At 42.8% G+C, this 25836-nt stretch overlaps 1 non-coding gene across 1 annotated transcript; it reads right to left on the reverse strand.

Moving 5' to 3' along the window:
* Window positions 1-3464: 3464 nt before the first annotated feature.
* On the reverse strand, window positions 3465-3571 carry LOC128597802 (U6 spliceosomal RNA). Its single transcript, XR_008383361.1, has one exon. It is a non-coding gene; the product is annotated as a U6 spliceosomal RNA (small nuclear RNA).
* Between the last annotated feature and the right edge of the window lie 22265 nt (window positions 3572-25836).

Consider the following 25836-nt stretch of genomic DNA (forward strand, 5'->3'; position numbering starts at 1 on the left):
GTTGCTTGAGCTGTCCATTAAGTTGTTGATTTCCTCTCTTTCCATTTTCTTGAGGAAGGCTTGCGGTGCTATAAATTTCCCTCTTAGGACTGCCTTTGCAGTATCCTAGAGGTTCTGGTAGTTCATGTCTTCATTATCATTTTGCTCCAAAAATTTGGTAATTTCTTTCTTAATCTCATCTATGACCCAGCTATCATTTAGCATAAGATTATTTAGTTTCCATGTTTTTGTATGAGTATGCAGATTCCTGTTGTTACTGAGTTCAACTTTTATTCCATGATGGTCTGAGAAGATACAAGGAATAATTTCTATTTTTTAAAATTTGCTAAGGTTCGCCTTGTGACCTAAAATGTGATCAATTTTGGAGGATGTTCCATGGGCTGATGAGAAGAATGCGTATTCAGTTTTCTTCGGATGAAAGGTTCTTTATATGTCTGTTAAATCCAATTGTTGAATGGTTAATTTTAAGTCTAAAATTTCTTTGCTTAGTTTCTTATTGAAGGATCTATCTAACAAAGCCAAAGGGGTGTTAAAATCTCCGGCTATTATAGAGCTGGAGGAAATCAAGTTGCTCATGTTCGTTAGAGTCTCTCTTATAAATTGAGGAGCATTCTGGTTGGATGCATAAATATTAATAATCGAGATCTCATCATGTTGAGTGTTTCCCTTAACAAATATGAAGTGACCATCCTTATCTTTCCTTACTTTTGTTGGTTTAAAGCCTATTGTATCTGCAAATAAAATTGCAACACCTGCTTTTTTCTGATTTCCATTTGCCTGAATTATAGATGACCATCCCTTCACCCTGAGTCTATATTTATCTTTTAGGGTTCCCTCTTCTCTTGACTACTTTTGGATTTATTTATTTATTTATTTTTGAGATAGAGTTTCACTTTGTCACCCTCAGTAGAGTGCTGTGGTGTCACAGCTCACAGCAACCTCCAACTCCTAGGCTTAGGCGATTCTCTTGCCTTAGCCTCCCAAGCAGCTGGGACTACAGGGGCCCACCATCATGCTTGGCTTTTTTTTTTTTTTGAGACTAGGTCTTGCTCTGGCTCAGGCTGGTCTTGATTCACCTTACAAGGGTGCAGGGGACTGTGCTCCTTCAGATGCCACTCTGTGGAAAGTGTTGCAGCCCTTCCAGTCCAAATCTTCCCCAGGACGTGTCTGTGTGTGGCCAGGTGGACAGGGCTGTCGCCTTTGTGGGGACCAAGAAAGGCCCTCCGGAAAGGCACTTGGAATTCTCAGGGAAGCCCGCTGCGTGAAAAGCTCTACACAGGGCGGCGCCTGTGGCTCAACGTGTAGGGTGCCGGTCCCATATGCCGGAGGTGGCGGGTTCAAGCCCAGCCCCGGCCAAAAAAAAAAAAAAAAAAAGAAAAGCTCTACACAGACGCGGGGAAGGCTCCTTGCCGTTCACCACGTCTCCTCATCCTGGGACTGCGGAGCCCAGGGACTGGTCAGATGATGAGGAGGGACTTCCAGAAAAGCTGGCTATGAAGAACCAGCAATTTCTCAAGGAGGGAGAGTGGCCACCCAGATGGCACAGCCTGGCTCCTTTGAGTGTGAGAAGCTGGAGATGGAGGTGGAGGCTGCTCATCTCCAGCACCAGGTCATGCTAACGAGACAGGATTTGATGAGGCCCAAGAACAACTCCAGGGGATGGAAGAACTGCACAACCAAGAGGTGACAAGGAACTGGGGCGCAGGCCATGTGCGGAAGAGAAGGGCGGCAACAGGGAGAAATGAGGTGGCGACAGCAGGAAGGATCCAAGGGAGCCTTCCCTGAAGCGGAGAGCAGGAGACGTGGATGGGCCAGATGACTGTGGCGCCCTGCCCCCTGCCCCTGGGCCGGCTGCTACCCCAGCTCCTCCAGAACCTGCTGCTGTGATGCCACCAACAACTGAGCAATTAGGCCAAGCTGCTACAATAGAAGGAATTGGGGCAATTGGTGGAACTCCTCCTGCATCAACCGTGCAGATCCTGGAGCTGAATTTCTCCAAATGAACGTCCTTGATACTAATAAAGTTGCAGTGTCTGGTTCCTCAAAACTCTTTTTTTTTTTTTTGTAGAGACAGAGTCTCACTTTATGGCCCTCCGTAGAGTGCCGTGGCCTCACACAGCTCACAGCAACCTCCAACTCCTGGGCTTAAGCGATTCTCTTGCCTCAGCCTCCCGAGTAGCTGGGACTACAGGCGCCCGCCACAACGCCCGGCTATTTTTTGGTTGCAGTTTGGCCGGGGCCAGGTTTGAACCCGTTACCCTCGGTATATGGGGCCGACGCCTTACTGACTGAGCCACAGGCACCGCCCCGGTTCCTCAAAACTCTTAAAAGAAGGACTCTTTATGGAGGAGTCAGAATTCTACCCCTCCCAATGGTCAGGTCTACCCTGCCTGTGCTCCCGGAGGGAGTGTGTGGGATGCTGAGCCAGGGAGGGACCATATTTAACAAGAGAATCCTGTGTGGTACATCCTCTGACCAATCAGTCCTATCTGGTGCACTCCTGAAGTCTCAGATGTGATTGTAGAGGGGCTGGCAGAACCATGGCAAAATCGATCCAATGAGACCCCCGTGAATTTTCATCATTCTGTTTTTTTTGTCCACCCCATTTTGTTTTCTTATCTTTACACCCCCTGCCCCAGAAATACGGCCATGTAACACCACAAAACCCAGACATTTCCCGGTGACCTTAGCCCCAGTCACCTTCAGGGGAGAATTCAGGTACATGTCCACAGAGGTACAGAACACGTCCACACGGTTCTGTTATGTCCCATCTGTTACCCCTCGTGTCTTTAAGGAAGACACTTTCTCTTAGAGATTTTCATTTTAGTATATCTTTAAAAAAATCTTGTGTTAACTTGCCTCCATCCTTGTCTTGGGTAATGAGCCAGGAATGACCCTTGTGTGTCTATGATGTTGCTGTTGACAGCTTTTCTTGATAGGCCCAGGACAATCTTGGGAACAGGGTTGCTGTTCGCTAGCAGTCTCACAGGAGCTCTCAGCCTTGCCTATCGTAGGTAGTTATGCTGTGCAGTTTTAAAAATTGGTGTACCATGTTTGATTAGTCCCTGATTCTTTAAATCTGGGAGTTTTTCTGAGAAATGGAGCAATAATGCAGCATCAACTTATTAAAATACATTAAAAGCCTTTAAAAAATGACTATGTGGGTTTCTTTTCCCTTCAATCTATTTATGTGGTATATATATATTTTAATTATTTTAAAATTATTATTATTATTATTTTTTGCAGTTTTTTGCCGGGGCTGGGTTTGAACCCGTCCCCTCCGGCATATGGGGCCTGCGCCCTACTCCTTTGAGCCACAGGTACAGCCCTATTTTTTCTTTTTCTTTTTTTGTGGTTTTTGGCCGGGGCTGGGTTTGAACCCGCCACCTCCAGCATATGGGACTGGCGCCCTACTCCTTGAGCCCCAGGTGCCACCCGGTACAGCCCTATTTTTTAATTTTTTAAAAAATGTGGAACGCTTCACAAATTTGCATGTCATCCTTGTGCAGGGGCCATGCTAATCTTCTCTGTATCATTCCAATTTTAGTATATATGCTGCTGAAGTGAGCACTTATTTGGTATATTATACTTATTAATTTTTTTTTTTTGTAGAGACAGAGTCTCACTGTACTGCCCTCGGGTAGAGTGCCGTGGCGTCACACGGCTCACAGCAACCTCCAACTCCTGGGCTTACGCGATTCTCTTGCCTCAGCCTCCTGAGCAGCTGGGACTACAGGCGCCCGCCACAATGCCCGGCTATTTTTTTGTTGCAGTTTGGCCGGGGCTGGGTCCGAACCCGCCACCCTCGGCATATGGGGCCGGCGCCCTACTCACTGAGCCACAGGTGCCGCCCTACTTATTAATTTTTTTTATATTGAATCATTCTTGCATTCTGGGAACAAATCCCATTTGTTTATGGCATATAATACATTTAATTTAATATTCTGCTGAATTCATTTTGCTGCTATTTTGTTGAGGATTGTTGTATCAATATTCATAAAGGTTATTGGTCTGTAGATATTTTTTTCTTGTTGTGTCTTTTTTTTTTGAGACGGAGTCTCACTTTGTCATCCTTGGTAGGGTGCTGTGGCGTTGCAGCTCACAGCAACCTCCAACTCTTGGGCTTAAGCTACTCTCTTGCCTCAGCCTCCCAAGGAGCTGGGACTACAGGCTCCTGCCACAAGCCCGGCTATTTATTATTATTGTTATTATTTTTGAGACAGAGCCTCAAGCTGTCACCCTGGGTAGAGTGCCGTAGCATCACAGCTCACAGAAACTTCCAAATCCTGTTTTTTTTTGGCTGGGGCTGGGTTTGAACCTACCACCCTTGGCATATGGTGCCGGCGGCCTACTCCTTGAGCCACAGGTGCTGCCCAGCTCCTGGGTTTAAGCGATTCTCTTGCCTCAGCCTCCCAAGTAGCTGGGACTACAGGTGTCTGCCACAATGCCTGGCTATTTTTTAGGTTGTAGTTGTCATTGTTGTTTGGCCTGCCAGGGCTGGATTCAAATCTGCCAGCTCTGGTGTATGTGGCTGACACCTTAGCTGCTTGAGCTACAGGCGCCGAGCCACACCGGCTGTATTTTGGTTGCAGTTGTCGTTGTTTGGCAGGCCTGGGCTGGATTCGAACCCACCAGCTCTAGTGTATGTGGCTGGTTCCCTAGCTGCTGAGCTACAGGTGCCAAGTCTTGTTGTGTCTTTTGGCTTTTGTACAAAGTAATGTTAGCCTCCTACAATGAGTCAGGAGCTCTTCAATAATTTGGAAGAGTGTAGCAGAATTAGGTCTGGTGCACAAGTCTTCATTTCTCAACTTTTAAGGGTCCTTTATATATATATATATATTTTTTTTTTTTTTTGGCCGGGGCTGGGTTTGAACCCAGGGTTTGAATCCCACCTCCAGCATATGGGACCAGTGCCCTACTCCTCGAGCCACAGGCGCCGCCCGGGTCCATTATTTATTAAGGATAATTTCTGCCAGGGGCAGTGGATCACGTTTGTAATCCTAGCACTTGGGAGGCTGAGGCAGGAGGATCCCTTGAGTCCAGAAGTCTGAGCCACTGTGCCTGACATTATATATTTTTTTTATTGCACTGTCATTTGGAAAATTTCCTTGGGTTTCTAGTACAGATTTATGTTAATTTCTGTAAGATCTCCGTTCCTTGACTTTCATTTTTCATAATGAACTGTATTTTGTCCTATGGGTATTAATCCATAGGTAACTTATCAAAGTTTTTGAAGTTTATTACTTTTCTCGTATCATTATCTCCTTTTCCTTCAAGTCTATTTTTCTGTTTTTTTAGCTCTTTAGCTCTTTCATTTGGTGAGTTGTCTTCTTCTTTCTTCTTCTTCTATTTAGAGACAGAGTCTTGCTCTGTTGCCCAGGCTGGAGGGCAGTGACCAGATCAGAGCTCACTGTCACTTTAATGCCCTGGGCTCTAGCGTTCCTCTTGCTTCACCCTCCAGAGTTGCTGGAGGCACACACCACCATGCCTGGCTGGCCATTTTAATGATGTTAATTCTTCTGATCCATGAACATGGGATGTCTTTTCGTTTGCTTGTGTCGTCTACAATTTCTCTCATCATGTTTTAGAGTTTTCTTTGTAGAGGTCTTTCACCTCTTTGGTTAAATATATTCCTAGGTATGTTGTTTCTTTTGTAGCTGTTGTAATTGGGATTACCTTCTTGAGTTGGTTCTCAGTTAGATTGTTATTGGTGTATAGAAACACGACTGATCAGCAGAGGGTCCAGGCCACAGTTGCCATAGCAGGACTGACAGGACAGCACAGGACCAAGAGGAGGTCGGGGCACCAGGACCACAGTGGTCTGAGGAGGTGACAGCGTGATCAGGGAGGCCTGAGGTGGAGCCAGAGCTGGGCAGGATTGAGTGGCAGCCAGGCAACTGGCAAGGTGAAAATGACCCAGGACCAGATGCCGGAACTGATGGCCTGTAGGCAAAATGATGATGACAGAGACATAATTGTTGCTATTGAAGAAGACCATTTTTATAGAGGCTTTCTTTCTTTCTTTCTTTTTTTTTTTTTTTGTAGAGACAGAGTCTCACCTTATCACCCTCGGTAGAGTGCCGTGGCGTCACACAGCTCACAGCAACCTCCAAATCCTTGGGTTTAGGCGATTCTCTTGACTCAGCCTCCCAAGTAGCTGGGACTACAGGCGCCCGCCATAACGCCCAGCTATTTTTTTTTTTTGTTGCAGTTTGGCCGGGGCTGGGTTTGAACCCGCCACCCTCGGCATATGGGGCCGGCGCCCTACCCGCTGACCCACAGGCTCTGCCCGAGGCTTTCTTTCTTTCTTTATTTTTGCAGGTTTTTTTTAGCCGGGGCTGGGTTTGAACCTGCCACCTCTAGCATATGGGGCCGGCGCCCTACCCTTTTGAGCCATAGGCACCACCCCATAGAGGCTTTCTTCCATCAGGCTGAGGGGACTGAGAACAGTACTAGTAAAATACGTCAGTATGTTCAAGAAGTAAAGAAAAACCACAGCATCATTTTTCTGCACTAAACCCAGAAGGAAACATAAAAGAAGACCTTGAAGATCTGAATAAAGAAATCAAGAAAACGGCTACTTAAATTTGAGCTGAGATAAAGTTCACTGAACAAAGTTTTCATCAGGATGAGAGTGGGAACCCAACTTCAGTGCATCTTCAGGTAAAAAGAACCCACACTCGGTGCCATCTGAGATGTTTGTGGACACCATGGCAGAGAACCACCACGCACAGAGCCTGTTTTGGGAACACAGCAAAGGGCACTTATAACACCAGCTGGAAGTCACTGGGGGGACTGCCATGGACAAGGAGCTGGGGGAAGTGCTGGAGAGCAGGAGGGCTTGCGTCTTCACAAACAACATCATCTCAGAGTCAGAAATTAATAGACAGGCTCTCAATGAGATTGAGTCTTGTCACAAGGACATCATGAAGCTGGAGACCAGGATCCGTGAGCTGCACCACATGTTTATGGACATGGCCATGTTCATGGAGACCCAGGGTGAAACGATCAACAACATAGAAAAAACTGTTATGAATGCCATAGACTATGTGCTACGTGCTAAAGAAGAAACTAAAAAGGCTGTTAAACATAGTGGCAAAGCAAGGATGATGATGTAGATTATTATTTTTGTAATTATATTTTAGTAATTGTTAGATTTATCCTGGCAACAACATTGCCATGACAACTGTATCCCAAGAATGCTTTACCCTTGGAGCCTGAGACCACATCTGCAAGAAAACCAACATCCTGTCCCTTCCTGAAGGAATCTTAGGCACTGTGGCATGGCCTTGGGCGCTGACTTCCTAATGAATGAATTCAAGGAGAAAGCACAACGGAATGTCCTGTCCAGTGAGAACACTGCACGCAGAATGGACCTGATGAGTGAACTCAAATGTCCTTGGACTCTAACACACCACAAAACTTTAACAATCTGAAACGTGTTTCTATGGCCAGGAAATAAGGAACTGTTGAAAATAATTTTTTAGACATTTCCATGTTAAAAATGTATTAAAGGTTTATTAGGAATACTTTATTATTTTTTTAATTTTGCTTTCAATTTCAACTGGCTTTCACTCATCTTAGTTTGAAGGTTTTTTTTTTTTTTAAATTTCTTTTTTCTTTTCTTCCATTAGCGATTCTTTTGCCCTTTGCCTCCTGAGTAGCTGGGTCTACAGGCGCCCACCACAATGCTTGGATTTTTTTTTTTTTTTGGTAGAGACAGGATCTCACTCTGGCTCACTCTGGCTCCAGATGGTCTTCAACCTCTGAGCTCAGGCAATCCACCTGCCTCAGCCTCCCACAGTGCTAGGACTACAGGTGTGAGCCGCCACGCCTGGCCAGGAACACTTTATTTTATGAAGCTATTAGATTTCAAGTCTAAGACCTTCTTTCCTGACCTTCTCCAAGCTAATATATGCTAATTAAGAGTTTTTTGTCCTTTGTTTAATTTGTGTTTACTTCTTTGAAGAAATAAATTTTTTTTTTTTGTAGAGACAGAGTCTCACTTTATGGCCCTCGGTAGAGTGCCATGGCCTCATACAGCTCACAGCAACCTCCAACTCCTGGGCTTAAGTGATTCTCTTGCCTCAGCCTCCCGAGTAGCTGGGACTACAGGTGCCCGCCACAACGCTCGGCTATTTTTTGGTTGCAGTTTGGCCGGGGCTGGGTTTGAACCCGCCACCCTCGGTATATGGGGCCGGCGCCTTACCGACTGAGCCACAGGCGCAGCCCTGAAGAAATAATTTTTATCACAGAACTGTTTTATAAGATACCCGGAATTTTATTTAAAAAATTTTTTTTTATTAAATCATAGCTGTGTACATTAATGCGATCATGGGGCACCATACACTGGTTTTATAGACCGTTTGACACATTTTCATCACACTGGTTAACATAGTCTTCCTGGCATTTTCTTAGTTATTGTGTTAAGACATTTACATTCTACATTTATTAAGTTTCACATATACCCTTGTAAGATGCACCGCAGATGTAATCCCACCAATCACCCTCCCACCACCCCCTCCTCCTCCCTTTCCCCCTTCCCCCTATTCTTGGGTTATAACTGGGTTATAGCTTTCATGTGAAAGCCATAAATTAGTTTAATAGTAGGGATGAGTACACTGGATACTTTGTCTTCCATTCTTGAGATACTTTGCTAAGAAGAATATGTTCCAGCTCCATCCATGTAAACATGAAAGAGGTAAAGTCTCCATCTTTCTTTAAGGTTGCATAATATTCCATGGTGTACATATACCACAATTTATTAATCCATTAGTGGATCGATGGGCACTTGGGCTTTTTCCATGACTTAGCAATTATGAATTGGGCTGCAATAAACATTCTGGTACAAATATCTTTGTTATGATGTGATTTTTGGTCTTCTGTTTACCCATAATTTTAAATGTTCATAAGTTGTTTAATATATTAGTATCTTCATTTATCCCATTTTATATATTAAATGTTGCCTTTTGAGTGAAATAGAAGCTTCATGATAATAGAACCATCTTTGTACAGTTGTTTACAAAGTTTGCCATTATCATGGAAAACATCGGTTTTCATTATCTTCTTGCTTTGCAGCGATATTTAACAGCCCTGCAAAAATACCAAGTGCCCTCTCTTAATATTGACTGATAAAGTTGAAATGTGCCTGATACCCTCCAGAAAAGTCTTGATTTATTTAGCTCCATTTCTACCTGTTCCATTACCCAGGATAATAAATAATTAGTTATTGCACACGCATACACACACACATAAAATAAATAAAAGAAACACTACTGATTTTTGTACATTGATTTCATATCTTAGAACTTTACTGAATTCATTTATCAGATCTAAGAGGTTTTTGATGGGGTCTTTGGGATTTTCCAGATATAAGGTCATATCAAAAATCAAATATGACCAGATTTTCCAGATACAAGGTCAGCAAATTAAAATACTTTGACTTCCTCTTTTCTAATTGGGATGCCTTTTATTGTTTTCCTTTGCCTGATGGCTCCAGGACTATGTTGAGTAAGGGTGGTAGAATTGAGCAGGCTTGTCTTGTTCCAGTTCTTCCCTGTTACGTGTGATGCTGGCAGTGGGTGTGTCCTTTGTAGCCTTTCATGTTTCGAGGTGTGTTCCTTCTATGCCTAGTTTGTTGAGAATTCTTTTCATGAAGGGATGCTGAATTTTGTTTTTTTTCTGTATCTGTTGAGGCGATCATCTGTCTTTTTCTGTCCTTCATTCTATTGATGTGATGTATAACTTTTATTGATTCGTGTATGATGAGCCATCCCGGCATCCCTGGTAAAAAAAAAACCCACTTGATTGGTCACGGTGTACTATCTTTTTGATGTGCTGTTGTATTTGATTTGATAGTATTTTGTTGACGATTTTGTGTCTTTTGCTCTTCAGGAATTTTAGTCTATAGTTTCCTTTTCTTTCTTCTTCTCCTTCTTGTGGTGTTGTGTCCTGGTCCTGTTTTGGTATACTGGCCTTGTAAAGGAGTAAGGGAGAATTCCCTCCTTCTTGATTTTTTGACAGTTTCAGGAGGTTTGCTATTGGTTTTGGGTATACTTTGTAGAGTTCAGCTGTGGACTGAACTTGTCTGGAGCTTTTCTTCAATGGGAGAGTTTTGAATGGCTGCTTCTATTTCATTACTTGTTATTGGTTCATTCAGGTTTTGGATTTCTTCCTGGGTCAATCTTGGGAAAGTTGTATGTTTTCGGGAATTTTTTACTTTCCCGTAGGTTTTCTAGTCTGTGAGCATATAGTTGTTCACAATAGTCTCTGGTCTGTGTTGTATTTCGGTGCTATCAGTGGTGATGTCTCCTTTTTTCTTATTTTGTTTATTTGAAGGTTCTCTTTTCTTGATTAGGCTATCCAATGGTCTACCAATTTTGTTTATCCTTTTTGAAGAACCAGCTTTTTTTTTTAATTGTTAAATCGTAGCTGTGTACATTAGTGCAATTAAGGGGTACAATGTGCTGGTTTCATATACAATCTGAAATATTCTTATCAAACTGTTCAACGTAGCCTTCATGGCATTTTCTTAATTATTGTATGTAGACATTTGTATTTTGCCTTTAGTAAGTTTCGCCTCTACCCATTCTAAGATGCACCATAGATGTGGCCCCACCCATTACCCTCCCTCCACCCTAACCTCCCCCCTCCCTTCCCCTTCCTTGGCCCTTTCCCCATATTCTTGTGCTATAGTTGGGTTATAGCCTTCATATGAAAGCTATAATTTAGCTTCATACTAGGGCTGAGTATATTGGATACTTTTTCTTCCGTTCCTGAGATACTTTACTAAGAAGAATATGTTCCAGCTCCATCCATGTAAACATGAAAGAGGTAGTCTCCATCTTTCTTTAAGGCCGCATAATATTCCATGGTATACATGTACCACGATTTGCTAGTCCATTCGTGGGTCAATGGGCACTTGGGCTCCTTCCATGACTTAGCAATTGTGAACTGGGCTGCAATAAACATTCTGGTACAGATGTCTTTATTATATTGTGATTTTTGGTCGTCTGGGTATAAACCTAGTAAAGGAATTATAGGTTCGAATGGCAGGTCTATTTTTAGGTCCCTAAGTATTCTCCAAACATCCTTCCAGAAGGAACATGTTAGTGTGCATTCCCAACAGCAGTGTAGAAGTGTGCCCTTTCCTCCACATCCACGCCAACATCTCTGATTTTGGGATTTTGTTATGTAGGCTACTCTTACTGGGGTTAGGTGATATGTCAAAGTAGTTTTGATTTGCATTTCTCCGATTATTAAGGATGATGAGCTTTTTTTCATGTGTTTGTAGATCACGCGTCTGTCTTCTTTAGAGAATTTTCTCTTCAAGTCCCTTGCCCACTCTGAGATGGAATCACTTGTTCTTTTCTTGCTAATATGTTTGAGTTCTCTGTGGATTCTGGTTATTAGACCTTTATCAGAGGTATAACCTGCAAATATTTTCTCCCATTCTGAGGGCTGTCTGCTTGCTTTACTTACTATGTTCTTGGCTGTGCAGAAGCTTTTTAGTTTGATCAGGTCCCAGTAGTGTATTTTTGATACTGCTTCAATTGCCTGGGGAGTCCTCCTCGTAAAATATTCACCCAGGCCGATTCCTTCAAGAGTTTTCCCTGCACTTTCTTCAAGTGTTTTTATAGTTTCACGTCTTAAGTTTAAATCTTTTATCGAGTGAGAATCTATCTTAGTTAATGGTGAAAGGTGTGGGTCCAGTTTCAATCTTCTACAGGTTGCCAGCCAGTTCACCCAGCACCATTTGTTAAATAGGGAATCTTTTCCCCACTGAATGTTTTTAATTGGCTTGTCAAAGATCAAATAATGGTAAGTAGCTGGATTCATCTCTTGGTTCTCTATTCTGTTCCAGACATCCAATTCTCTGTTTTTGTGCCAGTACCATGCTGTTTTGATCACTATTGATTTATAGTACAGTCTCAGGTCTGGTAGTGTGATTCCTCTTGCTGTGTTTTTATTGCTGAGTAATGTTTTGGCTATTTGAGTTTTTTTTCTGATTCCATATAAAACAAAGTATTATTTTTTCAAGATCTTTAAAATATGACAATGGAGCTTTAATAGGAATTGCATTAAAATTATATATTGCTTTGGGTAGTATAGACATTTTAACAACATTGATTTTTCCCAGCCATGAGCATGGTATGTTTTTCCATTTGTTAACATCTTCAGCTATTTCTTTTCTTAAAGTTTCATAGTTCTCTTTGTAGAGATCTTTCACGTTCTTTGGTAGGTAAACTCCCAAATATTTCATCTTCTTTGGCACTATTGTGAAAGGAATAGAGTCCTTGACCATTTTTTTGGCTTGGTTATTGTTGGTATATATAAAGGCTACAGATCTATGGGTGTTGATTTTGTAGCCTGAGACATTGCTGTATTCCTTGATCACTTCTAAAAGTTTTGTAGTAAAATCCCTAGTGTTTTGCAGATATACAATCATATCATCTGTGAAGAGAGAAAGTTTGATCTCTTCTGACCCTATGTGGATACCCTTGATCACCTTTTCTTCCCTAACTGCAATGGCTAAAACTTCCATTACAATGTTAAAGAGCAATGGAGACAATGGGCAACCTTGCCTGGTTTCTGATCTAAGTGGAAATGATTTCAATTTAACTCCATTCAATACGATATTGGCTGTGGGTTTGCTGTAGATGGCCTCTATCAGTTTAAGAAATGTCCCTTCTATACCAATTTTCTTAAGTGTTCTGATCATGAAGGGATGCTGGATATTATCAAAAGCTTTTTTTGCATCAATTGAGAGAATCATATGGTCCTTATTTTTTAGTTTGTTTATGTGCTGAATTACATTTATAGATTTACATATATTGAACCAGCCTTGAGACCCTGGGATAAATCCCACTTGGTTGTGGTGTATAATTTTTTTGATGTGTTGTTGGATTCTGTTTGTTAGGATCTTATTGAGTATTTTAGCATCAGTATTCATTAGTGGTATTGGTCTATAAAATTTTCTTTTTTTGTTGGGTCTTTCCCTGGTTTGGGGATCAAGGTGATATTTGCTTCGTAGAATGTGTTGGGTAATATTCCTTCTTTTTCTATATTTTGGAAGAGGTTTAGTAATATAGGTACTAGTTCTTCTTTAAAGGTTTGGTAGAATTCTGACGTAAAGCCATCTGGTCCTGGGCTTTTCTTTTTAGGGAGATTTTGTATAGTCGATGCTATTTCAGAACTTGATATAGGCCTGTTCAACATTTCCACTTCATTCTGGTTAAGTCTTGGTAGGTGGCCTACTTCCAGGTATTGGTCAATTTCTTTCATTTTCATATTTCTGAGAGTAGAGTTTCTTTTTTTTTTGTGGTTTTTGGCCGGGGCTGGGTTTGAACCCACCACCTCCGGCATATGGGACTGGCGCCCTACTCCTTGAGCCACAGGCGCCACCCAGAGAGTAGAGTTTCTTGTAGTATTCATTAAAGATTTTTTTAATTTCTGAGGGGTCTCTTGTTATTTCATCGTTACCATTTCTGATTGATGAAATTAGAGATTTTACTCTTTTTTTCCTGGTTAGGTTGGCCAAAGGTTCATCTATTTTATTGATCTTTTCAAAAAACCAGCTTTTGTATTTATTGATCTGTTGTATAATTCTTTTGTTTTCAATTTCATTTAGTTCTGCTCTGATTTTGGTTATTTCTTTTCTTCTGCTGGGTTTGGGGTTGGAATGATCTTCCTTCTCCAGTTGCTTGAGATGTCCTATTAAGTTATTAACTTCTTCTCTTTCTGTTTTCTTGAGGAAGGCTTGCAGTGCTATAAATTTCCCTCTTAGGACTGCCTTTGCGGTATCCCAGAGGTTCTGGTAATTCGTGTCTTGATTGTTGTTTTGTTCCAAAAATTTGGTGATTTCCTTCTTAATCTCGTCTATAACCCATCTATCCTTCAGCATAAGGTTGTTTAGCTTCCATGTTTTTGTATGGGTATGCAGGTTCCTGTTGTTATTGAGTTCAACTTTTATTCCATGATGGTCTGAGAAGATGCAAGGAATAATTTCTATTTTTTTAAATTTGCTGAGGTTATATTTGTGGCCTAGGATGTGGTCGATTTTGTGGTATATTCTGTGGGCTGATGAGAAGAATGTGTATTCAGTTTTGTTGGGATGGAATGTTCTGTAGATGTTTGTTAAGTCCAGATGTTGAATGGTTAAGTTTAAATCTAAAATTTCTTTGCTTAGCTTCTTTTTAGAGGATCTATCCAGCATTGCTAAAGGGGTGTTAAAATCTCCAACTACTATGGAACTGGAGGAAATCAAGTTGCTCATGTCTGTTAGAGTTTCTCTTATAAATTGAGGTGCATTCTCGTTGGGTGCATAGATATTAATAAGTGAAATCTCATCATATGAGTATTACCTTTAACAAATATGAAGTGTCCATATTTGGTTTGGTTTAAAGTCTATTGCATCTGTGAATAGGATTGCAACGCCTGCTTTTTTCTGCTTTCCATTTGCCTGCAGTATAGATGACCATCCCTTCACCTTGAGTCTATATTTGTCTTTTAATGTAAGATGCGATTCTTGTATGTAGCAGATATCTGGCTTGAGTTTTTGTATCCAGTCAGCCAACCTGTGCCTCTTTAGAGGACAATTTAAACCATTCACATTAATTGAGAATATTGATAAGCCTTTTGAGAGTTGGTGGATATTTTTAATCCTTTTGCGACTGTGGAAGTTGGAATTTGATCAAAATTTTCTGGGTGGGTTTACTTTTGTGGTGGAGGATTACACTGGTCTTTATGGAGCATAGGCCTGAGAATATCCTGGAGAGCTGGTTTAGTTATGGCAAATTTCTTCAACATGTGAATGTCATTAAAGTATTTAATTTCTCCGTCATAAGTGAAACTCAGTTTAGCTGGGTACAGAATCTTGGGTTGAAAGTTATTTTGTTTTAGGAGATTAAAAGTCAATGACCATCCTCTTCTAGCTTGAAAGGTTTCAGCAGAGAGATCTGCAGTTGTTCTAATATTCTTCCCCTTGTAGGTGATGGTTTTCTTTTGTCTGGCTGCTTTCAGAATTTTCTCTGTCATATTAACTTTAGTGAAATTGATTATGATGTGTCTGGGGAATGTCTTATTCGGGTTGAGTCATGCTGGAGTTCTGAAACTGTCTGCTATCTGAATTTCAGAATCTCTTGGCATGTCTGGAAAGTTCTCCTTCATAATCTAATGGAGAAGAGACTCTGTGCCTTATGAAGCCACTTTGTCGCTTTTGGGGATCCCTATAAGACGAATATTGCTTTTCTTTGAATTATCCCAGAGCTTTCTGAGAGAGTGATCTGTTTTTGCCCTCCATTTCTCTTCCTCTTTGAGAGCTTGGGAGCATTCGAGAGCTTTGTCTTCAATGTCAGAAATCCTTTCTTCTGCTTGCTCCATTCTGTTACTGAGGGATTCTACTGTGTTTCTCAGATCTTTGAGGGCTGCAACTTCTTGTCTCAATGTGTCAAAATCTTTGGTCATTTGGTCGTTGAATTCGTTGAATTCTTGAGATATCTTTTGGGTTACTGCTTGGGATTCTAATTTGATCTTATTTGCTATCCAGATTCTGAATTCGATTTCTGACATCTCAGCTATTTGTTTGTGGATGGGATCTTGTGCTGTGTCTGCCCCATTGATCCTTGGGGGAGTTGATCTACTCTGATTATTCATATTGCCAGAGGTTTTCTGTTGATTTCACCTCATGATTGTTTTTCACCGTTGCCTCTGGCCGTCCTCAGAGTTGGGGAGGTGTCTCTCCAAGATTAGACCCCAGTGGGATCACTCTATTGTTGCTGGATCTTTGTAGGGAGTGACCCTGTGTAGTTCCTCTGGGGCTGCCCCAGCCAGGGAGTTCTGGTTGTGGGAGCAGCTCTGGAGTGTGACACACCTGGATCCAGCAACAGGGTAGGGAGTAGTGCACACGGTTCTGGGAGTGCCTGGCACGGAGTGACTTTGGCACAGAGGGCCCAAGGGTTCAGCCGTCTCTGGCCAGCAGAAGGGCTCCGTGCAGAGGCAGGGAGGGCTCTGGAGAGCACGCGGCTATCAGAGTCCCTGGCCAGACAAATGGGCCGGTGTGGAGGCAGGGAGGGTACAGCAGGGAGGACGTGGGGTTGCACGGCTCCCACAGTTCCTGGTCAGGGCGTGTGGAAGCCTGGCAGGCGTGGGTTGCGGGTCGGGGGTCCCAGTGCAGCTCTTACCGAGGTCCGGGCGGGAGCCGATCACGGTCCCGGTGCAGCTCTTATGGAGGTCTGGGCAGGAGCCGATTGTGTTTGCGGCCTTGACTTTTTTGATGTACACAGTCATTGCTATCAACTTTCCTGCTAACACTAATTCTCCATACCTCACGTATTTTGATGCATTATGTCTTCATTTTCATTTGTTTTGAGAAATTTTAAACTTTTCTTCTTTATCTCTTCACTGATGACTCCAGTTATTCAGGAGCATATTTTGTTTAATTTCCATGTGCTCGCATAGTTTCCAATGTTCCTCTTGCGTTGATCTCTACTTTTATTCCATCGTGGTCGGAGAAGACACTTGATAAAATTTTAATTGTTTGGAATTTTTATTTAGGTATTTTTTGAGACAGAGTCTCACTCTGTTACCCTGGGTAGAGTGCTGTGGTGTCACAGCTCACAGAAACCTCAAATTCTTGAGCTCAAGTGATCCTCCTACCTCAGCCTCCCAAGTAGCTAGGACTATAGGCACCTGCCTCAACACCCAGCTAGTTTTATATTTTTAGTAGAGACTGGGTCTCGCTCTTGCTCAGGCTGTTCTTGGACTCCTGAGCTCAAGGGATCTACCCTCCTCCGCCTCTCAGACTGCTAAGATTACAGGGATGAGCCACTGAGTTTCACCTGTTTTGAACTTTTAAATTCAAACCAAATATAGAAATATAGTCTATGCAACAACCCTGGGCATGTGCAACATAAAATGTTAAGTACCGTCATGAACCACGTAATGTTTCCATCATGATGGACCCATATACAATGTTGCATTTCTCAGATTTTATCCCTGTTTTGATGCATAACTATACCTACATTAAGAACTGAAACAAAAGTAACAATAATGCTTATTCTTACTATATATAATACAAACTGATACATTCTTTCTTAAACTATTATTTTTTGCTAAAAAAATAATTATTTGAGGCCCTTTACATTGATTTTGTGATCTATTCATAAGGTTTATTGATGGAAAAGAAGCCATATTCTGTAATTTTTTTTTTTTTATTGAGACAGAGTCTCACTATGTTGCCCTTAATAGAGTGCTGTAGCATTACAGCTCACAGCAACCTCAAATTCTTGGCTTAAGTGATCTCTTGCCTCAGGCTCCCAAGTAGCTGGGACTACAGGTGCCTGCCACAGCGTCCAGCTGTTTTTTGTTGCAGTTGCCATTGTTGTTTAGCGGGCCCGGGCCCAGTTCAAACCTGCCACCCTCGGTGTATGTGGCTGGTGCCGTAACCCCTGTGCTACAGGTGCCGAGCCTCTGTAAAATAATTTAAAGAGTTTTATTTTGAGCCAAATTTGAGGACAATGACCTGGAGCCACGCCCAAGAAGCCTTGAGCAAGTGGGCGTGTGGTGGTGGGATTACCGTTTGGTTTTATACATTTTAGGGAGACAGGAATTATAGTAAAGGTATAAAACAATACATGGAAGGTGTATACTGGCTTGGCCCCCAAAGAGGGGATATCTCTAAGCAGGGTCTTATAGGTTATAGGTGGGTTTAAGGATTCTTTGGCTTGCATCTGGCTGAAAGAGTCAGGCTCTGCCTTACAGATCAGGAGTCAGCAAATAGGAAAGCTGAGTTGAGATAAGGGTCTGTTTATCAGAGACAAACCACAGGACACACGCCCAGACTGAAGTGGTTTGTGTCAATGTTGAGGACCTGCAGGTGTGTCTTGGAGAGCTCCAGGCCTGTTAATGTGGCACAGAGAACAACTCTGAGAGGGGAGGGGGCATGATGAGGCACGGCTGGCCTTTCTGACCACGCCAGGTGAAGCACGCCATCTCCTTTCTCATGGCTAGCCCCTCGCTTTGGGGGAATCCCCTTGGCCAAGAGGGGTTCCAGTCAGTCAATCAGTAAGATTTCATTTTAGTTTACAGGCTGCTGCCTGCAGTTTAAAAATTGGTGTATTCACGTTATTGGGGCAAGACATGATTGCAAGAGGGACTTTACCTAACAATTGCAATCAGTGTAACCTGGCTTATTGTACCCTCGATGAATCCCCAACAATAAAAAAAAAAGAAAAAAAATTAATTGCTGGATGTGGTGGCTCATGCCTGTAATCATAGCACTTTGGGAGGCTGAGGTGGGTGGATTGCTTGAGTTCAGGAGTTCAGGACCAGCCTGAGCAAGATAAAGACCCTATCTCTACTAAAAATAGAAAAACTAGCCAGGTGTTGTGGCAGGCACCTATAGTCCAGCTAGTTGAGAGGCTGAGGCAGGAGGATCTCTTGAGCCCAGGAGTTGGAGGTGCTGTGAGCTATGACACCACGGCACTCTACCAAGGGTGACACAGTGAGACTTTGTCTCAAAAACAATTAATATAAAAAATGGGAAAGACAGAGTAGAAATCTTTAGATGATTATTAAGAAATAGGGCAAATAAAACAGATATTGACAGGACTGAAAGAAAGTATTAATTCAGCACCATGGAAGGTCAGAATAACCAACACATTCCCCAGACAATACAGGGCTCCATTTGCATTAGTTTGAAAAGTCTAAGGCAAATTTTTTTTTTTTTTTTTTTTTTTAGAGACAGAGTTTCACTTTATCGCCCTCGGTAGAGTGCCGTGGCGTCACACAGCTCACAGCGACCTCCAACTCCTGGGCTTAAGGCGATTCTCTTGCCTCAGCCTCATGAGTAGCTGGGACCACAGGCACCCGCCACAACACCTGGCTATTTTTTGGTTGCAGTTCAGCCGGGGCCGGGTTTGAACCCGCCGGCGTCTTACCGACTGAGCCACAGGTGCCGCCCATCAAATTTTAAAATGAGAAGCCTCACACAGAATCACCTAGGGTAACAGTTGAACAGATTAATCAAGATAAAATTTGAAAAAAATGACTAGGGTCCCCTATCTTTAATACTTGTTGTGAACCCACATGAGTAGGCAAAATGTTCAGGAGGTGGAGAAATTTCTGGGCCTCCTTGATGGGAGAGCCTCATGCACAGTGGTACCAGAGCACATCAATGAAGCCCTAACTAGGGCTACAATTGAAACCATCCTTACAGACCGACGAAGATGTGCAGGGCAAGAACTAGACTAAAGGCCCCCAAAACTTCTGTGAAGGAACAGGCCTAGCTAAAACATGGTACAGTCAGCCACTGCTCCTCGTTTGCTTCTCTGCAATTGCTGCTCTGGAGAGCACAGTGGTAGCTGTAAAGATTTTTAACTTTTCTCCATAAATAACATCATCTGTTCAGAAACTAGAAGTAGTTTTTTGAGCTATCTTTCAGGTCCTGCATCCCAGTGGATTGACTGACCCACAAAACCAAGAAACTGACTCAACTGGTCTTAGATCCCTACTCAAGGAACTGCGTTCCAGTGAATTGGCTGATGCACCCAGACAGCAGCCCACAGGAAAGCACCCGAAACCGAAAGACCCTGATTGCCTAACGCTCTCAACACCAAACTGTCTTTAGAAACCCTGTTTCCGCACTTAGTGGTATATGGAATAAACTTTCTCTGCAGTCAAAAAAAAAATTCAAAGATAAGGTGGAAACGGGAAACTAGCAGCGTAAGTATGGGTGGATTTAAGTATGGTGGTGTCCATAGGGTGCTCAAAAAACAGACCCTGAATCGCAGCGTTTAGCTCATTTCCATGGGGAAATACTCCTACCAGGGCCAATTTTAAGCTACCAATGATTGAACTCACACAACTGGTTCTGAACAATGTGCTGTTGCAAGTTGGGATAAGCTGATTCTGGCTCATCAATGATCTAAGAGAATGCAATAATAATAACTGTACTATAAGTCATACAGCTTAAAGACCTAAACAGAGAGCGGACATGAAATAGGTTAGCATAAGTAAAACTCGGCTGTCAGGCTGACCCGAATCCTTCAGAATTCAGCATTCACTGTGTTCATGCAGAGCTGTCTGTGCAAATGACAGTTTCCCAAGAGAAACTTTCTTGTTTTCATCTTGGAAATTGAGGCATACTAATTGGTTAGCAATGACAAAGTAATCTTTGAGCACACTTGTAATTCAGACACTTGTTTTAATTAAGAAAAAATACACGAAGTCAAGCTTTTATCATGGGATATTTTTGTTTTATTAAAATTAGTTTTGCCTGATTCAAAATTAATTTGAAGTATGCATTTTCTTTTTTTTTTTGAGACAGAACCTCAAGTTATCACCCTGGGTAGAGTGCTGTGGCATCACAGCTCACAGCAACCTCCAGCTCCTGGGCTTAAGTGATTCTCTTGCTTCAGCCTCCAAATATCTGGGACTACAGGAGCCCGCCACAATGCCCGGCTATTTTCTTTTTTTGGTTGTAGTTGTTGTTGTTGTTTGGTAGGCCTGGGCTGGATTCGAACCCTCCAGCTCTGGTGTATGTGGCTGGTGCCTTAGCCGCTTGAGCTATAGGCATCACGCCTGAAGTATGCATTTTCCGTCTTCACACTTGACATGTTGGAATCTGGGTGAGTTCACGTTCCTGTGTCTTGAAGTGGTGGGGTTTGCTCCTTTTTCCCAAGGTGGTGGGAGGCCATTAGAGGGTATAAGGTAAAAGAATGCTGCGTGATCTGATTATAGAAAGGTGACTCTGGCTTGGTGTGATGCTCACTTGCCTGTAATCCCAGCATTCTGGGAGGCTGATGCAGGTGGATCACTTGAGCTCAGGAGTGCGAGACCAGCCTGAGCAGGAGTGAGACCCCATCTCTACAAAAAAAAGAAAAATTAGCTGGGAGTTGTGGTGGGCACCTGTAGTCCCAGCTACTTGGGAGGCTGAGGCAGAAGGATTGTTGGAGCCCAAGAGCTTTTTTTTTTTTTGAGACAGAGTCTCACTTTGTCACCCTTGGTAGAGTGGCATGGCATCATAGCTCACAGCAACCTCAAACTCTTGGGCTCAAATGATTCTCTTACCTCAGCCTCCTGAATAGCTGGGACTACAGGCATGTGTCATAACACCCAGCTATTTAAAAAAAATTTTTTAATTTTTACATATACACGTGTTTATTATGTGTTTATTTTTTGCCTTCACAAAATTAGAGAGGCTTAAAATTTAATAATAATAACAATGTTTGAGATAAGGACTAGAAACAAAAACCTTGTAAAGAATGAATGAAGATAAATACATTCAGAAAAGAAATCAGAGAATTGCTTCGTCGAAATATTAAGCAATAATAATAGTAATGCAAAGAAAGTAACATTCACATTGTCAAATAAGAGTATGTCTATTATAGAAAGCTTTGACTCTGAGATTCAGTATGGAGTCATCAGTTTTCTTTTTCTTCTTATTTTTATTTTTATTTTTTGAGACAGAGCCTCAAGCTGTCCCCCTGGGTAGAGTGCTGTGGCATCACAGCTCACAGCAACCTCCAACTCCTGGGCTCAAGTGAGTCTCCTGCCTGCACCTCCCAAGTAGCTGGGACTACAGGTGCTCGCCACAATGCCCGGCTATTTTTTGGTTGCAGCCATCATCATTGTTGTCTGGCGGGCCCAGGCTGGATTTGAACCTGCCAGCTCAGGTGTATGTGGATTCGAACCTTAGCCGCTTGAGCCACAGGCACCGAGCCCTTCTTCTTATTTTTTTTTTTAAATCTAAAAAAATAGACAACTAATATTTATAAATAAAAGTAAAAGATAATTTCAAATAACAGATCATGCCAAATCTTATAGATTTATTTTTATAGACGAGATCTCACTCTGGCTCAGGCTGGTCTCAAACCTGTGAGCTCAGGCGATCCACCTGCCTCAGCCTCCCAGTGTGCTAGGATTACAGGTGTGAGCCTCTGTGCCCAGCCTGAGCCCCAGAGTTTGAGGTTGATGCCACAGCACTCTAGCCGGGGCGAGAGAGTGAGATGCTATCTTAAATAAATAAATAAATAAATAAATAGTGACTCTGTCTGCCATGTGGGGACTTGGGCATAGTGAGTAGGAGTGGAAGGAAGGACTAGTCGCAAGATTACAGTAGTCCAGGTGAGAGATGGTAGTTCCAGGCAGAGAGTGACACTGGTACAGATGGTGATAGATGGCGGGGTTCAGGACATACTTTAAAGGTGGAGGTCACAGAACTCACTGATCAGTTGGAGGGAGATGGGCTGTGATAGAGACTTTTAGTTAAGTCTCACCAGTGAAAGGAGGATGGGGGGATGGGGAGTTGGTTTGACCACATGGAGTTTGAAATTCCTATTAGATACGCAAGTGGAAAGGTGGCATCAGCTGTCTGCCCTGCGTGTATGCGGCTGGGGGAGAGGGCCACAGAGAGAAACTTAGGGTCCTCGGAGTAGGGGTGGTGTATAAGACCACAGGCCTGGGTAAGATTGCCTGGGTATGCTAGAGATGCGAAGAGGTCTTCACAGGGGCCCTTGGGATCCCCCGCAGTTGGAAGGGGAAGAGGGCCTGGCACGGGGTATGGAGAGGCAGAGCCCAGTGACAATGGAAGTAAAAAGAGGAGAGTGTGCAGAGAAGCAGCCGCAGGAAGACAGTATTTTAAGAAGAAGGAACAGTCACCGTGTCAAATAGCTGATAGAGACGAGCTCTGAGAATAGACCAAAGTCATCTGAATGCTCTGGTTACTTTTTATCTTTGGTTTTCTTCTTCTTTCTTTTTTTTGCAGTTTTCGTCGGGGCCGGGCTTGAACCCTCCACCCCTGGTATTTGGGGCCGGCGCCCTACTCCTTGAGCCACAGGCACCGCCCAATCTTTGGTTTTCTTAATTTTGATACTTTAATTGCCGTCTTTTGCATTTGTTAATATTTTTGTGTGGGAGGCAGAATCAAAACCCATCCCGCAACTCCCATCCCATTCTAAGTTTATCATTAGACCCAGAAAGAGAAAGATCAAAGAATTAAAAAGTGCTCGAGGCCCTGTATCTGTTGGTAGCCGTTTAACCCACCCCATAGTGGCATCCTGGCGTCAAGCATCTGTGTACACTTAAAAAAAAAAACCCTCAATGAATCCCCAACAATAAAAAAAAAAAGAAAAAAAAAAAAACCCATCTGAGTGCTCCAGAGGGCTTTTTATATCATGAGTTAGAACTGCCTGGCATATCTGATTGGCCCAATTCTACAAAGAGGGTTCCAATAGGTTTTAAAGCCTCCTGCCTTATTTCTTTGTTATTAGCTCAATAAATAATAAATAGAGGAATTACCCAGTCACTAATTTGCTTCCTTATCAAGTGGAATTCATGTTTCAATAAATTGCTATTCTGCGGTATTGCTAACATGTGCTATAATCTATGATACGTCTGTATTTCAGACATAGAACTATTTTTATCGCAGTTTTTATTTCTTTACCCACACATATGTTCCACAGCTGCAGTTTTCACCAGGATGTTTGTTCACTTCTCTTGTTCCAGCCTCGTGATGTCTTCTAGTGAAGTGTTTGCTTTCTTCTTGAATTACTGCATTTAAAAACCAGTCTTTGCGCCTGTAGTCCCAGCTGCTCGGGAGGCTGAGGCAAGAGAATCACATAAGCCCAAGAGCTGGAGGTTGCTGTGAGCCGTGTGACGCCACGGCACTCTACTGAGGGCGGTACAGTGAGACTCTGTCTCTACAAAAAAATAAATAAATAAAAACAAACAAACAAACAAAAAAACAAAAAAAACCAGTCTTTATTTTCCTCTGATCACACGAGTACTGAATGATGCCCTTTTAAGATTCCTAAATTTGCTTGCTATTTTCTTTTTTTTTCTCAGCAGCCACGTTCTCTTTACTACTGTCTTGGTTTTGGTCAATTTGCCTTTAATAGCTACCTAGATTTTTAAGAACTGTTGATTTAGGCGATATGAAATTGCTGATATTTGAGTTTTTGACTACAGATGCGGTAATTTCCAATGGTTCTGTCTCTGTTACTTTTGTTTGCTTTAGTAATAATTCTAACACTTTGAATTAAATTTCTGGCTTTTAGTTGTCACAGATGAATGTAACAAGAGCTCGGACAGTTTGCAGAAACCTGATCTCACAGGCTCTCTTTTCTCAGAGAATGGCTTTCTTGGACAACTCGCCTTGTTCTCTAACTTGTCAGAAGTGGAGGCCACTGTTACACATTTGCTTTTCTTATATTATGTTCTAAAATAGCTAAAAGCCACAGAGAAATAGCAACGAGGCCTTACTTTTGGGAAAGATTTGTACTGGGTATGAGTATCAAAAGGGGCATTAGCCTGTAGGCATGTGGGTATCCGCAGGCTGTCTCCATTGTATCGAAGCTGTCACCTGTCATGGCGGGGATGAGAACACCTTGCGGCTGGTTTCCTTCCCATGCACCTTCTTCGATGTCCAGAAAGATGTCTCGTTTGTTTCATTCCCGCTTCCCTTCTTTCTCTGCTGCTGTCATCTTGCTTCAGGCCCCTCCTCTTCTTCCTGAGGGTATAAATAATACTAAGGGTAATAAAAATGCCTTTCATGTTTGAAGGATTTTGTGCCAGATGCTGTGATTTCTACATTCATTTTATCACTTAAACTTCCCAATAGTCCCATGGTTATACTAGATGCTGACTTTACTCTCCCTTTCAAATGAGGCACACCAGCTACATCATTTTTAGGAGCTAGGGCAACATGAAAACGTGGGGCCCTTTGTTTAAAAATTAAGAATATCAGGGGCTGAGCACAGTGGCTCACGCCTGTAATCTCAGCACTCTGGGAGGCCAAGGCAGGTGGACTGCTTGAGTTGAGGAGTTCGAGACCAGCCTGAGCAAGTGCTAGACCATCTCTACTAAACATAGAAAAACTAGCCCGGCATGGTGGCAGGCGCCTGTAGTCTCAGCTACTCGGGAGGCTGAGGCAAGAGGATCACTCAGGCCTAAGCGTTTGAGGTTGCTGTGAGCGATAATGCCACGACGCTCTACCTGGGGTGACACTCTGTCTAAATAAATAAATAAAATTAAGAATTTCAAGACAGCAACAATGGAGCCCTTTTAGGTGTGAGGCCATGTATGGTTGTGCAGGTCTGGAGTCCATGAAGCCGGCCCTGAGTGAGGAATCTGAGGCAGAGTGAAGATGGGTGAAGGTCCCACATTCAGCCCAGGCCTGCAGACTCCCAGGGCCAAGTTGTTTAGCTGCTCTGCTGCAATCTCCTGATTGGTGTCTCTTTTTCTGATCTTGCCTTACTCCATCCAACCGACAGTGATCTTTTTAAAACTTCATCTGACCACATCACTCTCCTGTGGAAACCTCCTCAACGCTGCTGCCTTTGTGCTAAGTCTAAACTCCTTAGCACAGAACCCACGTCTCCTGGCTGGTGCCCACGCTCTCAATCCTCACCTGTGCACGGTGTATCTTCCGTCGTTCTGACCTGCGTGACGATCTCGAGGGTGCCGTGTTCTGTCCTGCCTTCTTGGTTTAACATTTGCTAGACTCTTCCCCTGGCACCACCCACCTCAAATGCAAATTCACATTCATTCTTGAATATCTAGCGTGATAATGTTTAGTCCTGTCCAAAGCTTTTCTGAATCACTCTAGCAGAGTTGGCACCTTCTTCCTCTGAGCCATCAATATCTTTCTCTTTTTTTTTTTTGAGGCAGAATCTCATTCTGTGCCCCGAGCAGCTCACGGCAACCTCAAACTCTGAGGCTCCAGCCATCCTTTGGTCTCAGCCTTCCACGTAGCTAGGACTACAGGCACCTGCCACTATGCCAGGCTAGTTTTTCTATTTTTAGTAGAGGCAGGGTTTCACTCTTCCTCAGGCTGGT

Source organism: Nycticebus coucang, chromosome 10 (genome assembly GCF_027406575.1).
Source record: "Nycticebus coucang isolate mNycCou1 chromosome 10, mNycCou1.pri, whole genome shotgun sequence".
In the NCBI taxonomy this organism is placed as follows: Eukaryota; Metazoa; Chordata; class Mammalia; order Primates; family Lorisidae; genus Nycticebus; species Nycticebus coucang.